The following is a 22,722-nucleotide window of genomic DNA, read 5'->3' on the forward strand; positions in this document are numbered from 1 at the left end:
CTTGTACAAATAAAACAATGAAAAGTTGATACCTTTGTCTTGTTAACTTGGGGATGGGCCAGGCACCATCTTTAAATTTCAATGCTCTAAGGAAAAATATATGCGAACTCCCGAGTTCTCTTCCCCTTCATCAGGCTGATCTGTGCTTGCCTGGTGGGACTGGCTAGACTGTGGCAGAGACTCAAACAGATCCTGGCACGCAGCATGGCTAGAGTCCCCTGCAGTGTTTCCCTCCCCTCCCCTCACTGTTCACAACAGGGGTCTCTATCTCGGGCTCCTCTGAAGCATCCACAGGGGTCTGTGGGGTGCTGGTGGAGTCTCTGCCAAATATGGCGTACAGTTCCTTGTAGAAGCAGCAGGTCTGTGTCTCAGCACCAGATCTACTGTTGCGCTCCCCGCCTTGTGGTATCCCTGGTGAAGTTCCTGGACTTTCACATGACACTGCTGCTCATCCCAGTCATACTTCTTTGCCTATATCTCCAGGCAATCTGCTGGTAGGTGTCCATGTTTCCACAGCTGGGCTGTAGTTATGCTTGCGCAGCCTCTTCTCCCAGCCGGTCTAGGAGCTCTAATAGTTCCTGTTCACTCCAGGCAGGAGTGTGTCTAGTGGAGCTGGCATGGTTGCCATACCACAAGAGAGAGCTGCTAGGTGTGCTGCCAAGGAGGGCAGTCAGGAAAAGGCATTTCAGAATGTGGGGAGAGGGTTGTTTTTGGCCTGTGACTCCTGGGCAGTTGAGTTTACAATGGTGATCAGAGAATGAGGCATTGTGGGACAGCTGCTGCAGGATTGTGAGGGTTGACACAGGTCATGCATTGTCTATGCTTGCACTGTCATCCTCAGTAGGTCAACCATAGCTCTACGCCATTTGGGGAGGTGGTTGCAGTGCCATAATGGGGCAGTTACATCAGCCTGAAACAAATTTGTGCATAGACACATGCACAAATAGATCAATGCAAAGTGACTTACATGGAACTAACTTTGTAGTGTAGACCAGGCCCTAAAGTAAAAAGCGCCTCTGAAAACATTTTAAAGTTCTCCAATCCCTTTTTCTCACTTGTTCTGCAGAGCAGGGATGTTCTCTCACCCTGCCTTGGGGCATGTCTACGCTTGCCATTTAAAGCGGAAAAAGTCCCTTTTTTGGTGCAAAAACCATGGGAGCGTCTACACTCTCCAATGACATTTTGCAGTGAAACTCAGACGTTTCACCACAAAAAGCAAACCACCTCCATGAGAGGCATATAGTTCGTACCAGTGATGCTTTTGCGGTGACGTGCAAGTGAAGACACATTCTTCCCAGTGGCGTAGCCAGGTGGAGAGAAGAGGGAGAGTGGACATAAAAAAAGGCATCACCTGCTTGGACTCACCCGGCGGTGCTCCGGGTCTTCGGCGGCACTGAAGGACCCCCTGCCGCCGAAGTGCCACCGGAGACTGGAGCAAGCGAAGGACCCGCTGCCGAAGACCCAGAGCGCTGCCGGGTGAGTAAAAATTAAAAAGGCGCCATGCCCGCTTGGTGGGAGAGCAGCCCTTGCCCTGCTCCCTCACTAGCTACGCTCCTGATTCTTCCTGTTTACACAGCTTTTCGCCTCCGCAGGATCTCCCACAGTGCCTGGGTGACCACTCTCGCCAGCAGCTCTGCTGCTCTGACGCCAGGTAAACAGACATCCACCCCTCCCCCTGTAAAGCCCCGGGAACTTTGAAACTCCCCTTCCTGTTTTCTTGGCAAGGGCTCACTGATCTGGCCAGGTGACAATGCCTGCTCCACGGAGCCAACGATCCCCTGCTCCCCTGGAGCAATGCTGAGCCACTGGAGCTTATCCGTGTTTGGGGAGAGGAGGCTGTGCAGGGACCCAGGATGCCCCGCAATCCACACCCCCTTCCCACAAGACCCATCGTCAAACTGGAGAGAGCTGCACGGTGGGATAGCTGCCCTAGAGCACTGCTCTCATCCGCGATGGAAGTGCTGCTCATGTAAACACTCTCTGACACCTGAGGAATTAAGTGAGTACACAAACCAGCGCTTTTCTTTCACCGGTTCCCTGTCACCCGTGAAACTTACAGCGCAAAAACTCCGCAAGTGTAGACTTACCCTTGGTTGGAAGGATTCTCTCTGTCCCTTCATCCTTAGAAGATGAGCACATGACCCTTCAGACTGTTTTTTACAGTGTTGTGTACAACACCTAGCACACAAATGGGGCCCTGTTCTGCATGGAGCCTTTGGCTGCTGCCACAATATAAATAGTAATATTGTTGTGCTGAAAGGCGTTAATGGCTGCCAACAGGTCTGAAACACAATCACAGACTTTGTTAAAACCTGTGTGTGTACCAAGCACTCTTAACTTGCCTTGTGTGGTTGAGGTGCAGCGCTGGGAAAAACCCCCACCTCCACGAGGGGCGAAGCTCCCAGCTCTGGGGCACTGTTTACACTGGTGCCCGAGACTTGCTGCACTCGGGGGAGGTTTTTCACCCCCCTGAGAGAGAAAGTTGCAGCGCTGTTAATTGCCAGTGTAGACAAGCCCTTATATGCTCCACAGAAGGAGCAATCAAGCTTCTTTGTGTAGTAAACAAAGCAATGGCTGCATGGCGGGCCCTGAACTAGCCCCAGTAGATTAACAGGGCAAATGCAGGGGCGACAGGCTTGTCCTCACCTACAGCATAGTGCAGCTTTGATGCTGTGGTGCTTTAGTGAAGATGCTAGGACACCGATGGGAGAGCTTCTCCCTTCAGGGGAGTTAATCGACCTCCCTAGAGGCAGTAGCTACAGCGCTGTCCAGGGTGGGGGGGATGGATTTTTCACACCCCTTTGTGATGGAGTTATACTGATCTAGATCTGCATAGTAGACATGGTCTAAGAGATCAGTTGTAAACTGTGTGTGTTGAAGAAAGCCCGGTAAAGGAGTGAGAATGTGACTGTGAGAGGAAGCAGAGGGACATAGCTTCTTGGGCACAGACCTTGCTGGAGAGGCTAACTTGGGGATTTCCAAGCAGGGAAACTGCCTATGGTTGTTTGTTTCTGCTGTGTTCAGGGAGACAGGCCTGTGGGTACATTCTTTGTAGGCAAAAAGTTTACACCAAGCATACACTGACACAAACCCCAGTTTCTCAGCCGAACGGAAATGATGCTGCTTGACTGACTGCCTGGACCACTTTGACTACAAGCTTCAGTCCACCTCTTCCCAAAGGGGGCTCTGTGCAGCTGCAAAGCCAGTTCCTCATTCCTGAAGACTCAGCAAAGACCTTTCCAGTGCGCAGGCCTTGTGGGTGGATAACTTGGGGACAAAACTAGACTCGAGCTCCACCCATAGGTATTGTTTTTATTCCTGTAGTGCCCAGAAGCTGCAACCAAGATCAGGGCCCCGTTGTGCTAGGCACTGTGCCAACACATAGTGAGAGTCAACCCCTGCCTCAGAGAGCTTAGAATGTAGAGAAGACAAAGGGTGGGGGAAACTGAGGCACAGCAAGGGGACGTGACTTGCCCAAGGTCACCCATTAGGCCAGTGGTAGAGCTGAGACAATAACTCAGGTCTCCTGAGTCCCACCCTTTTGTGCCTTTTCATAGCACTTACCTTCTTTGTTTTAGAAGCTGATGGAAACTGATCAGAGCAGTGTGCCCTGTCTATTGGCCTGGGAAAGCCAAGTAGTCCATCGTGCTGTGTCCCATTTCCTTCTCCCTGCTGTGGTTTTCTGTTGACTCTAGTGATGGTCGGCTGTGAAGTCTCTGACACAGGTGAGGAGCCTGTCATGCTATACTATCAAATTACAGTTTTATGCTGGAACACAGGATTAAGCAGATTTTCACTTAGTGCTTAAATTCAGCAGCTCAAATTAACTATTAGCCAAACTCTTAGCTGAGATTGTCAGACTCGTGCATAAAAGGCTAGTTATAGTTCTCCCTCATTAGATGTTGCTTACAGAGACTCATTTGTCGGAGGTTCCACAAAAAAGAGGTGCAGGATCTGGGAGCAGAGTGGATCCTCTGAATCCTCCTTCCTTCTCAAGGATCAGTGTTATGTTCTCTCTATGTTAAAGCCCTGCATCTATTGAAAGAACTTGAGCTTTTTAGGTTTGTTCATGTTTGTGATGGATTTGGTGTATGATTTGCCTTCTCAGCTCATCAGAAAGTAGGGGATTCTGTACTAGTTTCTAGTCCAGTTCTTATTGGCACTGGACCCCTTACATTGGACAGTCACTATAACTTTGGCTCAGAGCTGCACTGTATTTAGGATTGGAAGGAGGGATTCATGGTAAGAGATCTGGATGATTAGCTGAAGTCTCAGATACACTCTGACTTCCTTAACATAGGGTAGGGTGTTTAAACTAGCAAAGTTAACAGCTGTGTTCCGTTGTGGTGGTTTCAGAGCTCATTCTATATGGATTTATATGCTCATTCTCTCAAATGGTTCTTAATCTAGTCTATTCTGTACTCTATTCTGCATTTTAACTTCTGATCTGCAATTTATGGTTTTTCTCAGTCATCTTTGTGGTATTACTTTCCAGCTGCAGCATCCTTTCACTCTCAGGTCCTTTACAGGTCTTCCCCCAGTTATGTTATAGATAAAAAGCCAGCTTAGCTACAGAATTATTTGATAAGGGAAGTCCTTGGGTCTTGAGACCAAAAAGCTTTGTACAGACTAGTCAGCAGCAATTACAGCGATATCTCTGCTTTGAACCAACTAACTCCCAATTAAAATGTGCAGGTGCAATGATCACCCACAAAAAATTCTTTCCAGAAATAATGATGCTTAATTAGGAACGTGAACTCCCTGGGGACATGCTCCTCCATGTTAATGTTCTGTACTGAGGCCTGGGTTTGATTTCCCAGTCTGGAGCCATCGTCGGTGGTGGCAGTGAACAGAGCTGCTTGCCCCTGCCAGGGTTGTGCTCATTGATGGAAAAAATCTAGGTCTGAATAAACATGCAGACTGAGGCCCTGATCCTGCAAAAATGAACTGAGGGTCTTATTTTAAGCCCAATGTTGTGAGGTGAGCCCAATGTGGTGACATTCTTTGGAGGAGCATGTAGGCAGGTTACAATACTGTCTGCTGTAGGTTTTGGGAGGAGGATAGTCCAGTGGATAAAGTGCTAGCCTGGGCCTCAGGAGACCTATTTTCAATTACCTGATCCACTGTAGCCTTCCTGGATGACCTTGGGTAAATCACATAGGCCAAGTCTACGCTCAGAAGTTAAGTCAACCCAGCTACATCACTCGGGTGTGCAAAATCCACACTCTTGAGCAAAGTAGTTAAGATGACCTAAGCCCCAATCTACACAGTGCTAGGTCGATGGAAGAATTCTTCTGTCAATCTAGCTACTGCCTCTCGGGGAAGTGGATTAAGTAGGTCAATGAGAGAACCCCTCCCATTGCTGTAATGAGTGTCTACACCAAAGTGCTACAGTGGTGCAGTGGCAACATGGCAGCTGTAGTGTTTCAAATGTAGACAAGCCCTGAGTCTCTCTGTGGCTCACTTGCTCATCAATAAAAACAAGATAATAGACTTCCCTACTTCACACAGGTGTTCTAGGGATAAATGCATTAAAGAGAGTGAGGTCCTCAGATACTGTAGTAATGTAAGTACCTAATAGACTAATAGTGCTCATGAGAAATTTCTTGACCAACTCTTAAGACACTCAGAACTACGTTTTATTCACGGGGCATTGTAACTACCCAGTCTAGAGGTCTGCTCAGGCCTGATTTTAAAGCCTGACCTAGACCATACCTGGGAGAAACACAAGAGTGTCAAATGCAGTATAGTTGTAGCCATGTCAGTCCTAGGATATTAGAGAGGCAAGGTGGGTAAGTTAAGATCTTTTACTGGACCAATTTCTGTTGGTGAGAGAGAGAGCCACACAGAGCTACACAGAGCTCTTCTTCAGGTCTGGGAAAGGTTCTCCGAGCCTCCCAGCTAAATGCAATGTGGATCAGATTGTTTAGCATAAGTAGTTAGCACTAGGGCTGTCAAGCGATTAAACAAATTAATCACGTTTAATCGTGTGATTAATCACACTGTTAAACAATAATAGAATACAATTTATTTAAACATTTTTGGATGTTTCCCACATTTTCAAATATATTGATTTCAGTTACAACACAGAATACAAAGTATACAGTGCTCACTTTATATTTATTTTTGATTACAAATATTTGCACTGTAAAAATTAAAAGAAATAGTATTTTTCAATTCACCTAATACAAGTACTGTAGTGCAATCTCTTTATCATGAAAGTTGAACTTACAAATGTAGAATTGTGTACAAAAAATAACTGCATTCAAAAATAAAACTGTATAAAACTTTAGGGCCTACAAGTCTACTCAGTCCTATTTCTTGTTCAGCCAATCACTCAGAGAAACAAGTTTGTATACATTTGCAGGAGATAATGCTGCCTGCTTCTTGTTCACAATGTCACCTGAAAGTGAGAAGAGGCATTCACATGGCACTGTTGTAGCCGGCGTAGCAAGATATTTACACGCCAGATATGCTAAAGATTCATATGTCCCTTCATGCTTCAACCACCATTCCAGAGGACATGCGTCCATGCTGATGACAGGTTCTGCTCAATAATAATCCAAAGCAATGCGGACCAATGCTTGTTCATTTTCATCATCTGAGTCAAATGCCACCAGCAGAAGGCTGATTTTCTTTTTTTGTGGTTTGGGTTCTGTAGCTTCTGCATTGGAGTGTTGCTCTTTTAAGACTTCTGAAAGCATGCTCCACACCTCATCCCTCTCACATTTGGAAGGCACTTCAGATTCTTAAACCTTGGGTCAAGTGCTGCAACTATCTTTAGAATCTCACATTGGTACCCAGGGCTGTCCCTAGGGGGTGTGGGGCCTGGGACAAATCAGCCTCTGCCAGTTTGGGGGCCCGCTCTGCATCGGCGGCTCGGCCAGCAAGATGTATCTGGCCTGGTGGTGGGCCACCTGCTGCTGCTGGCAGTTGCCGGCGCCTACTGCAGGGCTATTGTTGGCAATATAGCGCCATGGCTGCTCAGGGCTCCGGCCAGGGTGAGCGACTCGCTGCATCAAAAGGCGGGCGGCCGAGCCGGGGGCTGTCTCTCCTAACTGTCAACAAGACGGCAGGCCCTGCGGAAGTGATGGATTTGTCTTCCGGCAGTGGTGCTGGAACATTTTTAATAGGGGTGCTGAAAGCCAGCCCTAGTTCCCGTGCCTATGTCTTCTGGGACCGACCATGCTAGCCAATCGCACCGGCTTGCAGGGTCCCCCCCAAAGCACGGGGCCCGGAGCGGTCAACCCAGTTCGCCCTACCCAAGGGACGGCTCTGTTGGTACCTTCTTTGCATTTTACCAAATCCGCAGCGAAAGTATTCTTAAAATGAACAACATGTGCTGAGTCATCATCCGAGGCTACTGTAACATGAAATATATGGCAGAATGCAGGTAAAACAGAGCAGGGGACATACAATTCTCCCCCATGAAGTTCAGTCACAAATTTAATTAACACATTATTTTTTAGCGAGCATCATCAGCATGGAAGCATGTCCTCTGGAATGATGGCCGAAGCACGAAGGAGAATATGAATGTTTAGCATATCTGGCACGTAAATACCTTGCAACGCCAGCTAAAAAAGTCCCATGAGAATGCCTGTTCTCACTTTCTGGTGACATTGTAAATAAGAAGTGGGCAGCATTATCTCCCGTAAATGTAAACAAACTTGTTTGTCTTAACGATTGGCTGAATGAAAAGTAGGACTGAGTGGACTTGTAGGTGCTAAAATTTTGCATTGTTTTGTTTTTGAGTGCAGTTATGTAACCAAAAAAATCTACATTTTTAAGTTCAACTTTCATCATAAAGAGATTGCACTACAGTACTTGTATTAGGTGAATTGAAATATACTATTTCTTTTGTTTTTTACAGTGCAAATATTTGTAATCAAAAATATAAAGTGAGCACTGTACGCTTTGTATTCTGTGTTGTAATTCAAATTAATATATTTGGTAGTGTAGAAAACATTCAAAATATTTAAATAAATGGTATTCTATTGTTTAACAGTGCGATTAATCTCACGATTAATCATGGTTAATTTTTTTAATTGCTTGACAGCCCTAATAATAATATAAAGTGAGCAGTGTACACTTTTTATTCCGTGTTGTAATTGAAATGAATATACTTGAAAATGTAGAAAAACATCCAACATATTTAATAAATTTCAATTGGTATTCTATGGTTTAAGAGTGCGAATAAAACTGCGATTAATCGTGATTAATTTTTTTGAGTTAATCGTGTGAGTTAACTGTCATTAATCAACAGCCCTAGTTAGCACATATTGTCTCTCTCACCACAGAAGTTGGTCCAATAAAAGACATTACCTTCCCCACCTTGTTTCCCCCGAGAGTGTCAAATCGTTTTTAGACCCAGCTTGACCCAAATCTGACATTCCTCCCGGAACCAGTGTCAGTTCTGCGGCTTCGTCCTTGGGGCTTGGCCTGGGAGGAGCTTCCTGCTGCCAATCCCCGTGCCAACTCTTGCTACAGGGAGCAGTGAGGTGGCAGTGGCTGGCAGGAGCTGGGCATGCAGCCACTGCAGCGTCGACCCCACCGACAGGAGGAGGTGAGCACGGACGACCCAACCTCAGCCTGGGAGGGTTGGGTTGTTTTCAGACCCAACCCAACCTCGGTTTGACACTTGTATTCGGGTCCTGTTGGGTCAGGTTGGGTTGCAAAGCTCTGGAGTATGAAGTCCATTCAAAGAAGCATCACAGCCCAGGTGTATACATTACATAAAGGCCATTTTTATGGTTCACAAAGTAGAGAATCTTGGCAAAGGAGAAGTCACCCTGGTTTTCTTCTTAGAATTAGGAAAGAACTGATTGAGTGTGAAACTACAGGAAGGAAGCTTGGGGCAGTGGCCACAAACTACTCACACTCATAACACTAAGGAATGGATTGACTGAGCACAGCACTACAATGTGGTAGTCTTCAGCTAAGCAAATTCTGGAGGATGAAGCTATCTAGTGAGCAAGATGCATTGGGGGGGGTGTAGATGATTAATATTGATGAGAATGGAAATAGGCTGGAAGATCCTAAAGGACATCATAATCAAATCACATCAAATGTTGGCTGCAAGGACCAGTAGCCAATAAGTTGTAAATAAGGACGGCTCAGAGATGGGAGGTAAAAGTAACTTGAAATGGAAACGGGAAGAGACATGGGAAGAATGCCCCATCAGTTAAAGGTGGCTCACAGAATGAAAATGACAACTGAAGTACTCCCAGGCACCACTGCGTTCAGATGCCATGAAAATGGTTAAGTAGAAATACACAGAAAGAGAAACCTCGATAGTATTGAATAAGTGCATAAGAACCGCCAGACCTGTGAGGCCATATAGTCCAGTGTCCTGGTTCTGACTGGGGCCAGCACCTGCTGCTTCAGAGGAAGGTTTAAGAACCCAACGGTAGGCAGATGTGGGAATAATCTGCTCCCCATGAAGATCTCACCCTGATCTTTAGTACTTAAAAGTTTTGTCTTAAATCCTGAAGCATGAGGTTTTATGTCCCTTCCAAAACTTGTTAGCATTAATGATTATACCTTTGGATATTCTTTTTACCCATATAAAAAATCAAGTTCCTTTTTTGAGTCTTGCTAAGTCCTCAATGACATCCTGTAGCCATGTCTTCTGCAGTTGAATTATGTGTTGTCCCCACTAATCATGCTGTGGAAAGCATGAAGTACACAAATCGGGTTTGACTTTTTTTTTAAATTCCTTTTCCCCACAAAATCCTCTCGGTGTTTCCTGGTTCAGTGAAGAGATCCTACAGTGTGCCTCAGTTTCTCCATCTGTAAAATGGGGGTAATGATATTTCCTCCTTTGTTAAAGTTCTTTGAAATGTCCTGATGAAAAAGTGCTATATAAGAGGAACTAGTGTTATTTATTTTTTCAGTGTGACATCCCAGATATCAGAGTATTTATAACAAGACACAGTGATGCATTCTGGGATACCTTTAATGAACAAAGAAATACCAAAGGTAAACTCTTGGCCTTATTGAAGGGAGTTTTGGTATGGACATTGATTTAAATGGGTCCAGGCTTTCACCTCAAGAGTACATCACAACGTGTGTGCATTGAGGAGGAGAAGCAGTTATCCTGCCCTGGCTGAATGAGGCTACAGTGATTCTTTTCCAACAAATTTCTCCGATTCACTAGAGCAGCAAAGCATGACAGGACATGTATTGTTGTGCTGGAATCACACTCCCGGGGTGTGTCTGGGAACCACTTAAGAAGGGTTATTATGGTCCAAACAAAACAAATATCTCGTGCCCTGGAGCATCAGATTGTGATAACATAAATCTGAGTTGGAGACAGTCGTGTATTTTTGATACTCTTCCCTCTAGGCTTCCCACTTACAATGCTTCTACTGAAATCGCTTTTTACAAACAAAAGTAACTTTTTTCATAAAAACATTTCCTCTATGAGAAATAGTTTGAAGGAGGAGGGTGGGAGGAAAGGCTTTTACAGAAAGGTATCTCCATGCAGGCTTGCGGAGGTGAGAATTGACAGAGCACTTGCCCACAATACACATCCATGTATGTCTGGTGTTCTTGGCCCCAAGCGCAGACAGGGAATAAAGCCTCATTCTCATTTATACTAAGGCCCCTTTACTCCACTCTGGCAGTTCAAAGGGGCTTTAACACGGGCATAAATCACATTTACTCCAGTTTACTGCCAGGACCTTTGTGTAAGTGAGCATCAGCTGCTCCTATCCAGACTCAGGAAAGTATATTGGAATTCACCAGCCACCCAGCTAAGGTCCATCCTGTTTCTACACCCTTGAAAGGAGCAGAGGGTCTGCTTCTCAGTTACTCTGTTCTTGTCTGTGAGACGGGAAGGGCCTTGTATTATGGGGCCACGTAGGGACTTACCCTGTCCCTGGTGTAAGTGAGAATTGGGGAAACTGAACTTGGCACATTCTGAACCAGATGGAGGAGGATACTACTTGAACTGTGGTGGAGTGCGCATTGATGTTTGGCGGGAGAAGTACACCAGCTAGTTGGAGCTGTAAAAACTGGTCACTAATGCCCAAATGGTGGAGCTCTTGACTAGAATATGGAAGGAGATTTCATTTTCATTTTTGCATTAAGCAAAATTGAGTGAGTCGCTATCATTAATTTCCTCAGTTTACACGGGCAGCGATAAATATCTGTACCTGACTTATGGTATTGGTGGCTTTCGATGGCTGAGCACGGTATATATAGACATCTCAAGTGAAGAGTCAACAAAGATAAAAAGTGTGCTATTGCTGGAAAGCATATGAAAGGAATGAGAACGTGCCAGAAGAAGTGACTGAGACATGCTGAGAAGCACTAACAGTGTGTTTCATTCCAGAGAGAAATCTGTCATGTGCCAGATACCTGTTTTGGAACCTAGCACAACACCAGACAGAATCCATAGACAAATTCACCACACAGCCAAGAACTTTAGGAAAGGCTTGCGGCTTTGCTGACCTGGAAGATGAAGTTAAAACAGAAGATAATTGTGATCTATCTTAATTATAATAACTATAATTATTAATAATGAAGATTATTATGATTATCTGGACAGTTAAAGAGACCTGATGGAACTCCAGCAACACTTCAGAGGACTTAAAATCTTGGCACTTCTTGCCAAAGACAATGAGTCAGGCATGAACAAACTGCAGGTGTGCCGTATAAACACAAATCATAGAGCAGTGATAAGATAGAGAACCTTTTGCTTAGGGCTTGTCTGCAAGGGGTCATTGACTGGAATAGCTATTGAGGAATAAGCTATTATTCAACAGCTATTTTGGAATGGCACCTGTGATAGGTTATACAACCCTTGGGGCAAGGATGGACATCTCTCTTGTCTAGGACCTCCTTCCCCAAACAACAGTGTTCCTGGAGATTAGTTTCAGAGTTCAGGGCACAGCCCTCCTACTGTGGCTCTTAGGGAATCTCCCCCGTCCCTAGAGGTGAAAAGTACTCCAAATGAAAAAAGGAAAATACTTCCACAGCACATAAAAGGCAGTGACCCTGCAGCCCCATGCAGTGTAAGGGAGAAACAGTTCCTGGGAGTGGATGTGGGTGTATCCAAACACCCAGGTTGAGCCTCAGGACTCCAAAAAGAAAAGCTGGTCCCCCTTTTCCCTCAGAGGGCCTGGTCAGCCAGGGCTGTCAAGCAGTTTTCCCAGTAAGTAACACTTGCTTCCTGGGGCTGGGAAATCTAGCTCTGCTTCCAAGTGCCACCTCTCACTGAACTGGGATGATCCTTTTAAGGGCCTTGCCCTTCCAAGGCTTGACAAGCCTCATCTGCTCCATGGAGAGGAGAGGGGGCTAACTGTGACCAGAGCAGTTCTTTAACCCCTTCCTAACTGCCCCATCACAGTGCCCTATGTGGACATTCTTATTCTGGAATTAAAGTGTCCACATGGGGAACTATTCTGGAATCATTACTGTGGAATAGTTTATTCTGCAATAGCTAGTCTGTCAATTTTGCTGTGTAGATGAACCCTTAGAGAGAAAAAAAACATACTGCAGATATGGAATGTCAGACTCACAACAAGATACCTTCCCTGTAATAGGAAAAACATGCCAACTACAGCAAGAGAAATTCGAAAGAGACAATGAACTAGCCAGGGGGGAAAGAATCTCATTCAGGGCCCGATTTTGATGGTTTCACTCATATTGAGTAGCTCCTTTCCTCCACTGACTATTTGTAGAGTAAGGTACTATCCAACAGGAATAAGGGGATCAGAACCTGGCCCTTGGGAAAGGTACATTTATAGCACCTGAAGTTGAGACCAGTATGTGGAAATGGAACTAGTGTGTTGAGGAATCACGAGATAAAGAGGATAAATTTGTGTTGTCAGGTTGGTAGCCTTGAAAGTCCATACATAGCATTAATGCTGGTACAAACCATTGGTGAATTTCTAAGAGCTTCTGGCACATCAATCAGCCTAATAGATGATGTGCACGGTCAAAGTCTGTAGTCTGAAGTTCCACTGCAATGGGCATATGGTAGTGAAAACTCCTCTCCCATGGCAGAGCTCACTTGCAATGACTGTTGTGACATTCTCGGGGCACTCAGGACTGTGAGTCACCTTGTTATTCCCTGCATTTAGTGAGAAGGAGTCTTTCTTGTGGTAACTGGGTGTCAGCTTCCTGACACTGCCAGACCTTCAGTTACTCAGGATTCTCCTCTGGGCTTATACCTGCCCTTTCTTCACCTTTCGGGTTAACAGTAGGTGCACCCTGGGATGGTGTGTCCACCCCAGGCAGGACTGGAAGGGGTTAAGGTGGCCAGGTAGGCCTATTAACTCCACCAGCTGCACCTGGAGGAAGAGCCAGGGAGCAGGGAATTGACTGCAAGCAGGTGTAGCTGTGCAGGAATAGGTGGGGCCTATAAAGCCAGGAAGCTGGCAACAGACAGGGGTTCCTGCTGGGAAAGGGCAGTCATTCCCTCCATTCCCTCTGGAGGCTGCAGAGATGTGTAAGTGGCAGTTGCTCCCTTAGAGGAGGGAAGAGGGTTTGGATCTGGTACCCCCAGAGAAATGGGGGGAACCAGGAGTTGTAGGAAGAAGTCCAGGGAAGGAGCAGCACTTGTGCACACTTAGAATAAACCAAAGTAAGTTATATTTAAGAAAAAATCAATATTTAACTAGAAAGTCGAGAGATGGAAACAAGTGGTTACAATACAAAACATAAAATGCCAACCTGGGTCTACTCTGGGTCAATGATAACCTTTCCTATCTAATAAAATAGATTCCTCCCCCACCCCAAAAAAAAAAAAAGTTCTGTCTTTTGCAGAGCTGGCTGATTTCAGACAAAACAGAATACAAGTGTTCATGAATGCCCCCTGATCCCAACACCTCAAGGGGTTTCCTCAGTGAATGGATGCAGGGTGTCTTTCTTCTCACTCTGTTATACTGAGAGCAATCTTTTGTTTTTATTCATAGACAGGGTGAACCCCTGTTTCGTTGTAAAGATTCTTTTTTACTTTTAAGTGGTTTTGACTGTCCTTGTTTCTGATGATTTCCCATTGAAAGTCTTTGTATTGTGCAATGCTAAACAGTTGTGCCTGGCATTGCATCAGTGGCCAGACAGGGCAGGGTGACAACACCCCCTTGCCGGAATAGACAGTTATCGAGACATCCTGGTGACTAATCTTTAATTTTTATTCCAAGTTCATAAAGCATATTTTCAATATAAATATATTGTCCCTTAAGTATTACCCATACATACATCTCACAATGATTAGGAGTCTTGACAAGTTATGAGCTTTCTGTAGACACATCATGTGATATCCCTTATGGATAAATACCCTGCAAGACGTGTTTGGTGTGATGAGTTTGTCAGATCTGAGGTGAGAGCTGTTTACAAAGAACAGGGGACCCTTTGCCAATGGGCCTCTGTCACAACTGTCTACAACTATGAAACCTCTCTAGTTGCACTATTTCATATTGACAAAAGAGCACAAGGTAATAAGCCTTATAAGTCAGGATAAGAAGTCATCAACAATCCAGGTCTTATTTAAATAGTAATTCACAGTGAAAGACCAGATTCATATATGACAGAAGATGTAAATGACCTAAATAAATAATGTCTCATTATTTCAAGAATGATCAGGTACGTTTTTCACAATGACCAGACTGATATTCTGGTAGCACAAAATACCACCATGTATCATTTCAAATGTTCAAAATAACCTTAGCCTTGGTGAAATTAGCCATATTTGGAATATCCAAGCAGTTGGACCACTGAATTTCTGCAGTTGACAAAACTGGAGAACTTCTAGTTGCCAATATTCACCAGGAGAAAAAAAAAGTCTGAAAACAGCAATCAGGAGAGAGTGGAAGATTCATAATACGAGCTTCAGGTGACATTATTTATCAGATAACAGGTTTGTTCTCCAAACTATATTCAACCAAGGAATTATCACTATTTAGTGCTGGATGAAAAATCAAGACAGTCTCCATGCATGTTGGCTTCCAAAAACCTATTATATGAGGTTTCCTCTGTGGCCGAGGTCTTTCTGAATTACATACCTCAAATGATATAACCCTTGGAGAATGCCATCAGAATCAGCTTTGGCATCCTTGTAAATTATGAAACTGATTCTGCTTTAAGAGAAATAATCTTTTGAGTGTTTCAAGAGGCACAGTTTGACCATATGCAAATAAAAGTCTCTGATATACAAAGGAAATTGAAACTGTGGAGGAATGGAAAATAGAACCTTATCCTTAAAAGGGAAACTCATCATAAAGATGGAGAAATTGAGCAGCACCAGCATATCAAGTCATTTCTAGGTCTGACCTAGCCGTTGCTCCTGCTTTATCTCTGTACATGCAACTCTAAGAGCTGCCCTGCATGAGTTAAAAAGAACTTCAGCTTGTTTGGACTCCAAGTTGTAACCATGTCTTTGAAAATATCAAAAATGACTGGTTAGGGATGGCTTAAAGTTTTAGGATGATTTGAGGACATGGTTAAGGTTCCATCTTAATGGAACCATGGTGTAACCTGTTTGGTTTATACTACACTGTAACTGGGTTCCCCAACAGGGTTGCAGTATAGACAGAGCCTTTATAATGCTGTCACGTTGGGTCACGTGACAATCCTTAGATGTCTGAGCTGATTGTGGGTGCTATTTCTCTGGCACTAGGGGGTGTCTACACTTTGGGCTGGAGGGGGTGATTCTCAGCTCAAGGAAACATACCTGTGCTACCTCAGCTAAAAATAGCTTGTAGCTGTGTGGCATGAGCAGCAGGGAGAGCTAGCTGCCCCGAGTACAATCCCATCTATGACTGTAGGCACATGCTTGGGGTGGCTAGCCCCTCCTGGTCCTCATGCTGCCATGGCTACACTCTTATTTTTAGCACACTAGCTCAATTAGAGCTCGCACAGGTGTGTCTCCTCGAGCTGGAAATCATACCCCAGCTTGAAGTGTAGACATTCTAATTCTAGGTGTATAATTCTTGTAAAAGTTGGTGACACAGGTTAACTGTATTGTTATGGCAGGTGTCACGAGGCGGTGCTGTTACGTACAGTCTTCCGAGTTCTTTTTCTTAGCGTGAGAGCAAATGTTCAGTCTTGGGAAGACATGCTGTGTTGTTAGATTTTGTTATGCAAGGTTCTGTGTAGTGGTAGTGGTTTATTGCATGGGAACTGTGCAAGCAGCTGAAGTTTGTTCTCTGCCGTGGTTTCTGATTAGAGTCAATTCCTGAGGCACAGTTGCTGTATGGCAGTGTCTCTCCACCTTTCCAGGCTACTGTACCCCTTTCAGGACTCTTTGCCCTGGTCTACGCTATGGGGTTAGTTTAAATTTAGCCACGTTAGGTCGATTTTAAAATGGATGCGTCCACACAACCAACCCCATTCCATCGACTTAAAGGGCTCTTAATATCCACTTCTGTACTCCTCCCCGGTGAGGGGAGAGGCATTAAAATCGACCTTGCTGGGTCAAATTGTGGGGTAACGCGGATGCAAATCGGTAGTATTGGCCTCTGGGAGCTATCCCAGAGTGCTCCATTGTGACTGCTCTGGACAGCACTTTGAACTCTGATGCACTAGCCAGGTACACAGAAAAAGCTTTTCTATGTTCCTTTTGAATTTCATTTCCTGTTTGGTCAGTGTGGCGAGCTCAGCATCACAGGTGACCATGCAGTCCCCCCAGAATCGCAAACGAGCTCCAGCATGGACCGAAAGGGAAACACTGGATCTGATTGCTGTATGGGGAGAAGCATCTGTGCAGGCAGAACTCCAAGCAAAAAGAAGAAATGTCAATATATTTGGCAAAATCTCACAGGGCATGATGGAGAGAGGCTACAAGAGGGACACACAGCAGTGCTGCTTGAAAGTTAAAGAGCTCAGGCAAACCTACAAAAGACAAAGGAGGCAAACGGGTGATCCGGGTCAGAGCCCCATACATGCCACTTCTATGATCAGTTGCATGGCATTCTAGGGGGGACCCTACCACTACCCCACCACTGTCTGTGGACACCTGCCAGGGGAGAGTCTTACGCAACAGGGAGGAGGATTTTGTGGATGAGGAGGAGGAGAATGCGCAGCAGGCAAGTGGTGAATCTGTTCTCCCAGGCAGCCAGAACCTTTTCATCACCCTGGACCCAATACCCTCTGAAGGCTGGATCCCCGACCCTGAAGCTGGAGAAGGCAGCTCTGGTGAGTGCACATTTGTAACTACAGTACAGGGTTTAAAAGCAATAGTGTTTAATGTTAATGATTTGCCCTGAAGAATTGGGATGCATTTGAGGCCAGTATAGCTACTGGAAAAGTCTGTTCACATGTCTGGGGATGGAGCGGGAATCCTCCAGGGACGTCTCCATGAAGCTCTCCTGGAGGTACTCTGAAAGCCTTTGCAGAAGGTTCCTGGGGAGGGCTGCGTTATTTCGTCCTTCACGGTAGGACACTTTACCACGGCAAGCCAATAGCAAGTATTCTGGAATCATTGCAGCACAAAGCATGGCAGCGAATGGTCCTCGGTTTTGGTCACATTCAAGCAACATTCGGTCTATATCTTTCTGTATTAGCCTCAGGAGAGTGATATTATTCATGGTCACCAGGTTGAAATAGGGGAATTTTTGTAAGGCAAGAGTAAAAAGACCCCGTTCATGCTGGGCTGTTTGCGCTTAGCTAAAATAGGATCATCCTGGAGAATAGCCATGCGGTGGGGTGGGGGGAGGTGTGTGCTGCACATCCACCCGAAAACTGAAGCCCCTCCTTTTAAATGTGAAACCCAACCCACTGCTCGCTATGGGAAAGGATAGCGCTGCATTTTGAAACCACTCCCACATGTTATGCATAAGAAGCCAACCCCGCGTACCCTGTGCCTTACCATGGCTGCCCTGGAAACCGAATTCTGTTGCCCAGCAATGTGTGATGTATACTGGCAGGTGCTCAATATAAAAGGTAAAATGTGACCTTGTACCTAAAGCACATGTGCTGTCTGCTGTGAATTGCTTGATTCACTGTAAAAGAGTATCCCTTTTGTTCTCAAAAATATATCATCTTAAATTTTACTCTCCCTTTTTATCTCCCCTACAGGTGCAAATGTTTCTACGCTCCCCATATCATCTCCGTCCCTGAGGTTATCGCAGATTAGAAGGCAAAAAGAATGCACTCGCTGGAGTCCGTGCAGGAAAAGGAGAGGGAGATGCACCAGGACATAATGGGGCTTCTTGAGCAGCAAACAGAGATGTGGCAGACTCTGGTGGACCTGCAGGTCCAAGAATTCCATGCTCTCCTCTCTTTGCAGCCCATAGCCAACTCAATGTTGGGACCTTCCTACTTGAACCTCCCCCCCCCCCCCCGCCCCAACATTCTACATGACATCAGGGGCTGCTGCACTACCCTTGCCTCTCCACCTAAGAGGACATTAAAAACAATCACAGCTGTACATACACTGACCTGTGAAAGCCATGGTTGGTGTACGTGCACCTGAAGTGGGAATGGCTGTTCTTTCCCTTCATTTATTAAGTTTTGCTAAGTTCTAAATGTTTTTTTTTTATTTGCCTGGTTCATGTTACAGAATAAAACTCTGCTTTTTGGAACATAATTCTTCTTTATTAGTTTGCAACATATGTTGACTGGTGCTGATCATGTCTGACAACCATCAATTTTCTGTTACTTCATTTTGTCAGAGCACCCATAACATTCTCAGATATTAATAGGTGCACTGAAAATGTTATATTCCTATACACACAGTACTCGCTACAAGATTCATGCTGGGCTGAAAAAGAGCAAGGCCAGATAGAGCACACACACTACTCTGGCTTACTATTAAAATGGTCTTTCAAAGCCTCCCTGAGATGTGTAGCTCTGTGCTGAGTTCTTCTTATAGTCCTTGTATCTGGCTCTTCAAATTCAGCAGACAGCTGCTCCACCTCTGCCTTCCACTTCAGTGGAAACTTTTCCCCATTTGCTTCACAGATATTATGCAGGACACAGCAGGCAGTGATAACCCTTGGGATTTTTTTTTTTCACTGAGGTTCAATCTCCTAAATAGACAATGCCAGGGACCCATAAATGACTAAAGGCACATTAAACTGTCATTCTGCACCTACTGAGCCTGTAGTCAAAGTGCTCCTTGGTGCTGTCAAGGTGGCTGGTGTAGAGCTATGGGAGCGAAGGGGAGGCTGGGTCTCCCAGGATCACTATTGGCATTTCAACATTCCCAGTGGTAATCCGCTGGTTGGGAAAGACAGTCCCGGCTTGCGGCTTTCTGAACAAGCCTGTGTTCAAACCATCCACTGTGTCCTGCACATTGCCCAAAGTCACAGTCCTGCATAGCAGGAGATGATTCATGGCCCTGCACACTTGTATCACAACCACCCCTGCGGTAGATTTCCTAACGCAAACTTGCTTCCTGACTGACTGGTAGCATTCTGATGTTGCAAGTTTCCACCATGCAGTCACCATTCGCCTCTCAACTGTCAGCACGGCTCTCATTTTGGTGTCCCTGTGCTGGAGGGCTGGAGCTAGTTTGGCACACAGATCCAGGAACATGGCCTTGTGTGTCCGAAAGTTCAGCAGCCACTGCTCATCATCCGAGACCTGCTTGACAATGCAATCCCAACCGTCAGTGCTTGTTTCTCAGGCCCAGAACCGGTGCTCCACCATCTGCAGCTGCTCCGTGAATGCCGCCAACCACCTTGAATTGTTTCTTTCTATGTCCCAAAGCAATTTAGCCTCCAAGGAATCATCATGTTCTCTGTGGCTCCTCTTGTGGATCTTCAAATATTGCAGGATGGGGTGTCTGTGCTTGCAACGCTCATGACAATAGTGCTGAGCTGTGCAGGGTCCAGGCTTTTGTCAGAGACGGTGGACAGTGAGGAGGGATGTGCGGGTTTGTGGGGATTTTGAAAAGAGGTGCAAAATATAATGGGATGCAGATGAAATTATGGGATGGAGACCATTGCATTATGGGAAATTGAACCGATGCTCCCAGTGACCCCTGCAACTCATTTTGGCCCCATGAAGTATTGAAAAAACTTCCCAAAACACCCTGCGCTGGATGGTGGTGAGTTGCACAGTGGGATAGCTACCCATGGTGCACTGCACTCTGCATTGATACAAGCGCTCCTGGTGAGGACGTGCACTGTTCACACAGGGAGCATCATGTGCACATGTATAAGTGATGTAATAACTGTGGTGGCTGTATGCTGACATAACTTAAGTCAACATAGTTTTGTAGGGTAGACATGGTCTTTATCTAAAAACCTTATATAATGACAGAAGTTTTGGAACTTAGTTAGGGAATGAAACTGCGCATCCCACCAGTTACAATTGTTGACCTGAATTTATAGGGCTAGTTTATTATGGCTCGCCAATGATCTGACCAGAAGTTACTTAGGTTCTTGTCCCAAATTCAGGCTACAGAATTAGAGAACATAGGGAGTTTAATGTCTTGTAGGGACCCTTGGGATGTGTGGCAAGGATGCTCACACTTAGGACAAAACCAAAATTTCAAGATCTTTATTAAAATAAATGAGAAAGTAATCAAAGCTATAAACCACTGAGCCATAAAGAAGTAATACAGTTCTATAGTCCTTGGTGATAACATCCCTTTTCTAAAAGGCTACTTAAACTAGCATACTCACACCCTTCCTTGGAGACCTGGTAGTGGGAGACAGAGGGCCAGCCTCATCTCTGGCATGCCCAATGAATTCGATGGTCCAGGCTCCTCAATCCCCAGCTGGTAGAGATCAGGTTTGAGTGTTGAGTAGCTAAGCTATACTGCAAAAACTGAGCTGATAGCTTAACAGAAGATAACGAAGAGGAAAAGCGACCACCCAGCATGGATCTTATAGGGTCCTGGCACTGCCCTGAATATTCATATCAATGCCCAACCTTCTATGCCCAAATCTTATTTCCTCACTCCGATAAATCTTTGGGTACACTTACTATATAGGGTAGCATATTCTGACATATTCATACCATATCCATACATATTACTATCGATTATCTCATCCTTGAAACTGTTACCTTTGGCCTAGATCATTACTTCCATGTTCTGTGGTATACCTTTATGTTCCACAATTTTGATAACTACATTCAGTTCTCTGTTCAGTTCTCCATTCAGTTCCCCAAAATAAAAGCGCAACCAGTAGGCCATTTATCTATGCCAAAAGGTACAAACACTTATGCTAACTTGCTCTAGCTAATCATACAGGATACAGGCCTGTAGATTCCTTGCATTACAGCCAAGTAATGTACACTGGAATTATTCAGTACAAAACATAAATCAAGAAAATAATACAATCAATCAAACCAATAAAGAAAATCGAGTATATAATATAGCAAGCTTGCAGGCTAGCCCCATGGGCTACACAGTGAAGAAGAGGCATAGAGCCAGCTCTTTACATCCCGGGTGTCTGTTTCTGTATTCTGTACAGTACTGTACTAATTTCTGATAATCTTGGATTAAATAATTCCAATTGAGCCTGTTATTGAACAATCTCGAATCGTCATTAACTTCAGACACGCAACAGGCTGAGATCCCTGGAAGATATAAATCAAATTACTCTTAGAATAGGCCCGTATTCTGCATTAGGGATTTTTTCCTTCACTTGGAGGCTGATGAGCAAGGCCCTGGACATCATCTGCTGGTCAGCTGAGAGGTGGCACTGGTTCTGAACGGGACACCAGTGTTTGAAGAAGGGACCTTTATGAGCCATGGGTTGTAAATGATACCTGCGGTTGCTGTGAGAAGTCCTTGTCATTATGTGGGAATGCACCTTCCCTAAGTCTCTGGCAATTCAAGAGGTCCTGTCTTAGGAGCAGTAATTGGCAGCATTACTTAGATGTTAATGATTACATTTGTATTACAGTAATGCCTAGAGGCCTTAATCTGTACTGAAGCCACTTTGTTTCAGTTTTCACCAAGAAGGTTGGTGGCGATTGGACATCTAAAATAGTGAATGCTAGTGAAAATGAGGTAGGATCAGAGTTTAAAATAGGGAAAGAACAAGTCAAAAATTACTTAGCAAGTTAGATGTCTTCAAATCACCAAGTCCTGATGACATGCATCCTAGAATAGTCGAGGAGCTGACTGAGGAGATATCTGAGCCATTAGCGATTATCTTTGAAAAGTCATGGAAGACTGGAGACATTCCAGAAGACTGGAAAAGGGCAAATATAGTGCCAATCTATAAAAAGGGAAATAAGGACAACCTGGGGAATTACAGACCAGTCAGCTTAACTTCTGTACCCGGAAAGATAATGGAGCAAATAATTAAGCAATCAATTTGCAAACACCTAGAAGATAATAAGCTTTCTTTGACAGGGTAACAAGCCTTGTGGATGGGGGGAAGCGGTAGATGTGGTATATCTTGACTTTAGTAAGGCTTTTGATATTGTCTCACATTACCTTCTCATAAACAAACTAGGGAAATACAACCTACATGGACTTACTATAAGGTGGGTGCATAACTGGTTGGAAAATCGTTCCCAGAGAGTAGTTATCAGTGGGAAGGGCATAACGAGTGGGGTCCCGCAGGGATCTGTTCTGGGTCCAGTTCTGTTCAATATCTTCATCAATGATTTAGATAATGGCATAGAGAGTACACTTATAAAGTTTGCGAACAATACCAAGATGGGAGGGGTTGCAAGTGCTTTGGAAGATAAGATTAAAATTCAAAATTATCTGGACAAACTGGAGAAATGGTCTGAAGTAAATAGGGTAAAATTCAATAAGGACAAATGCAAAGTACTCCACTTAGGAAGGAACAATCAGTTGCACAC

General features: G+C 44.8%; 1 long non-coding RNA gene across 1 annotated transcript; it reads left to right on the forward strand.

Moving 5' to 3' along the window:
• Positions 1–1,495: 1,495 nt before the first annotated feature.
• LOC311527722 lies at positions 1,496–18,497 on the forward strand. The gene is made up of 3 exons (XR_014713426.1): positions 1,496–1,651; positions 3,579–3,725; positions 18,025–18,497. It is a non-coding gene; the product is annotated as an uncharacterized lncRNA (long non-coding RNA).
• Positions 18,498–22,722: the final 4,225 nt, after the last annotated feature.

The sequence above is a fragment of the Lepidochelys olivacea genome (genome assembly GCF_965140295.1).
Source record: "Lepidochelys olivacea isolate rLepOli2 genome assembly, chromosome: 10".
Classification (NCBI taxonomy): domain Eukaryota; kingdom Metazoa; phylum Chordata; order Testudines; family Cheloniidae; genus Lepidochelys; species Lepidochelys olivacea.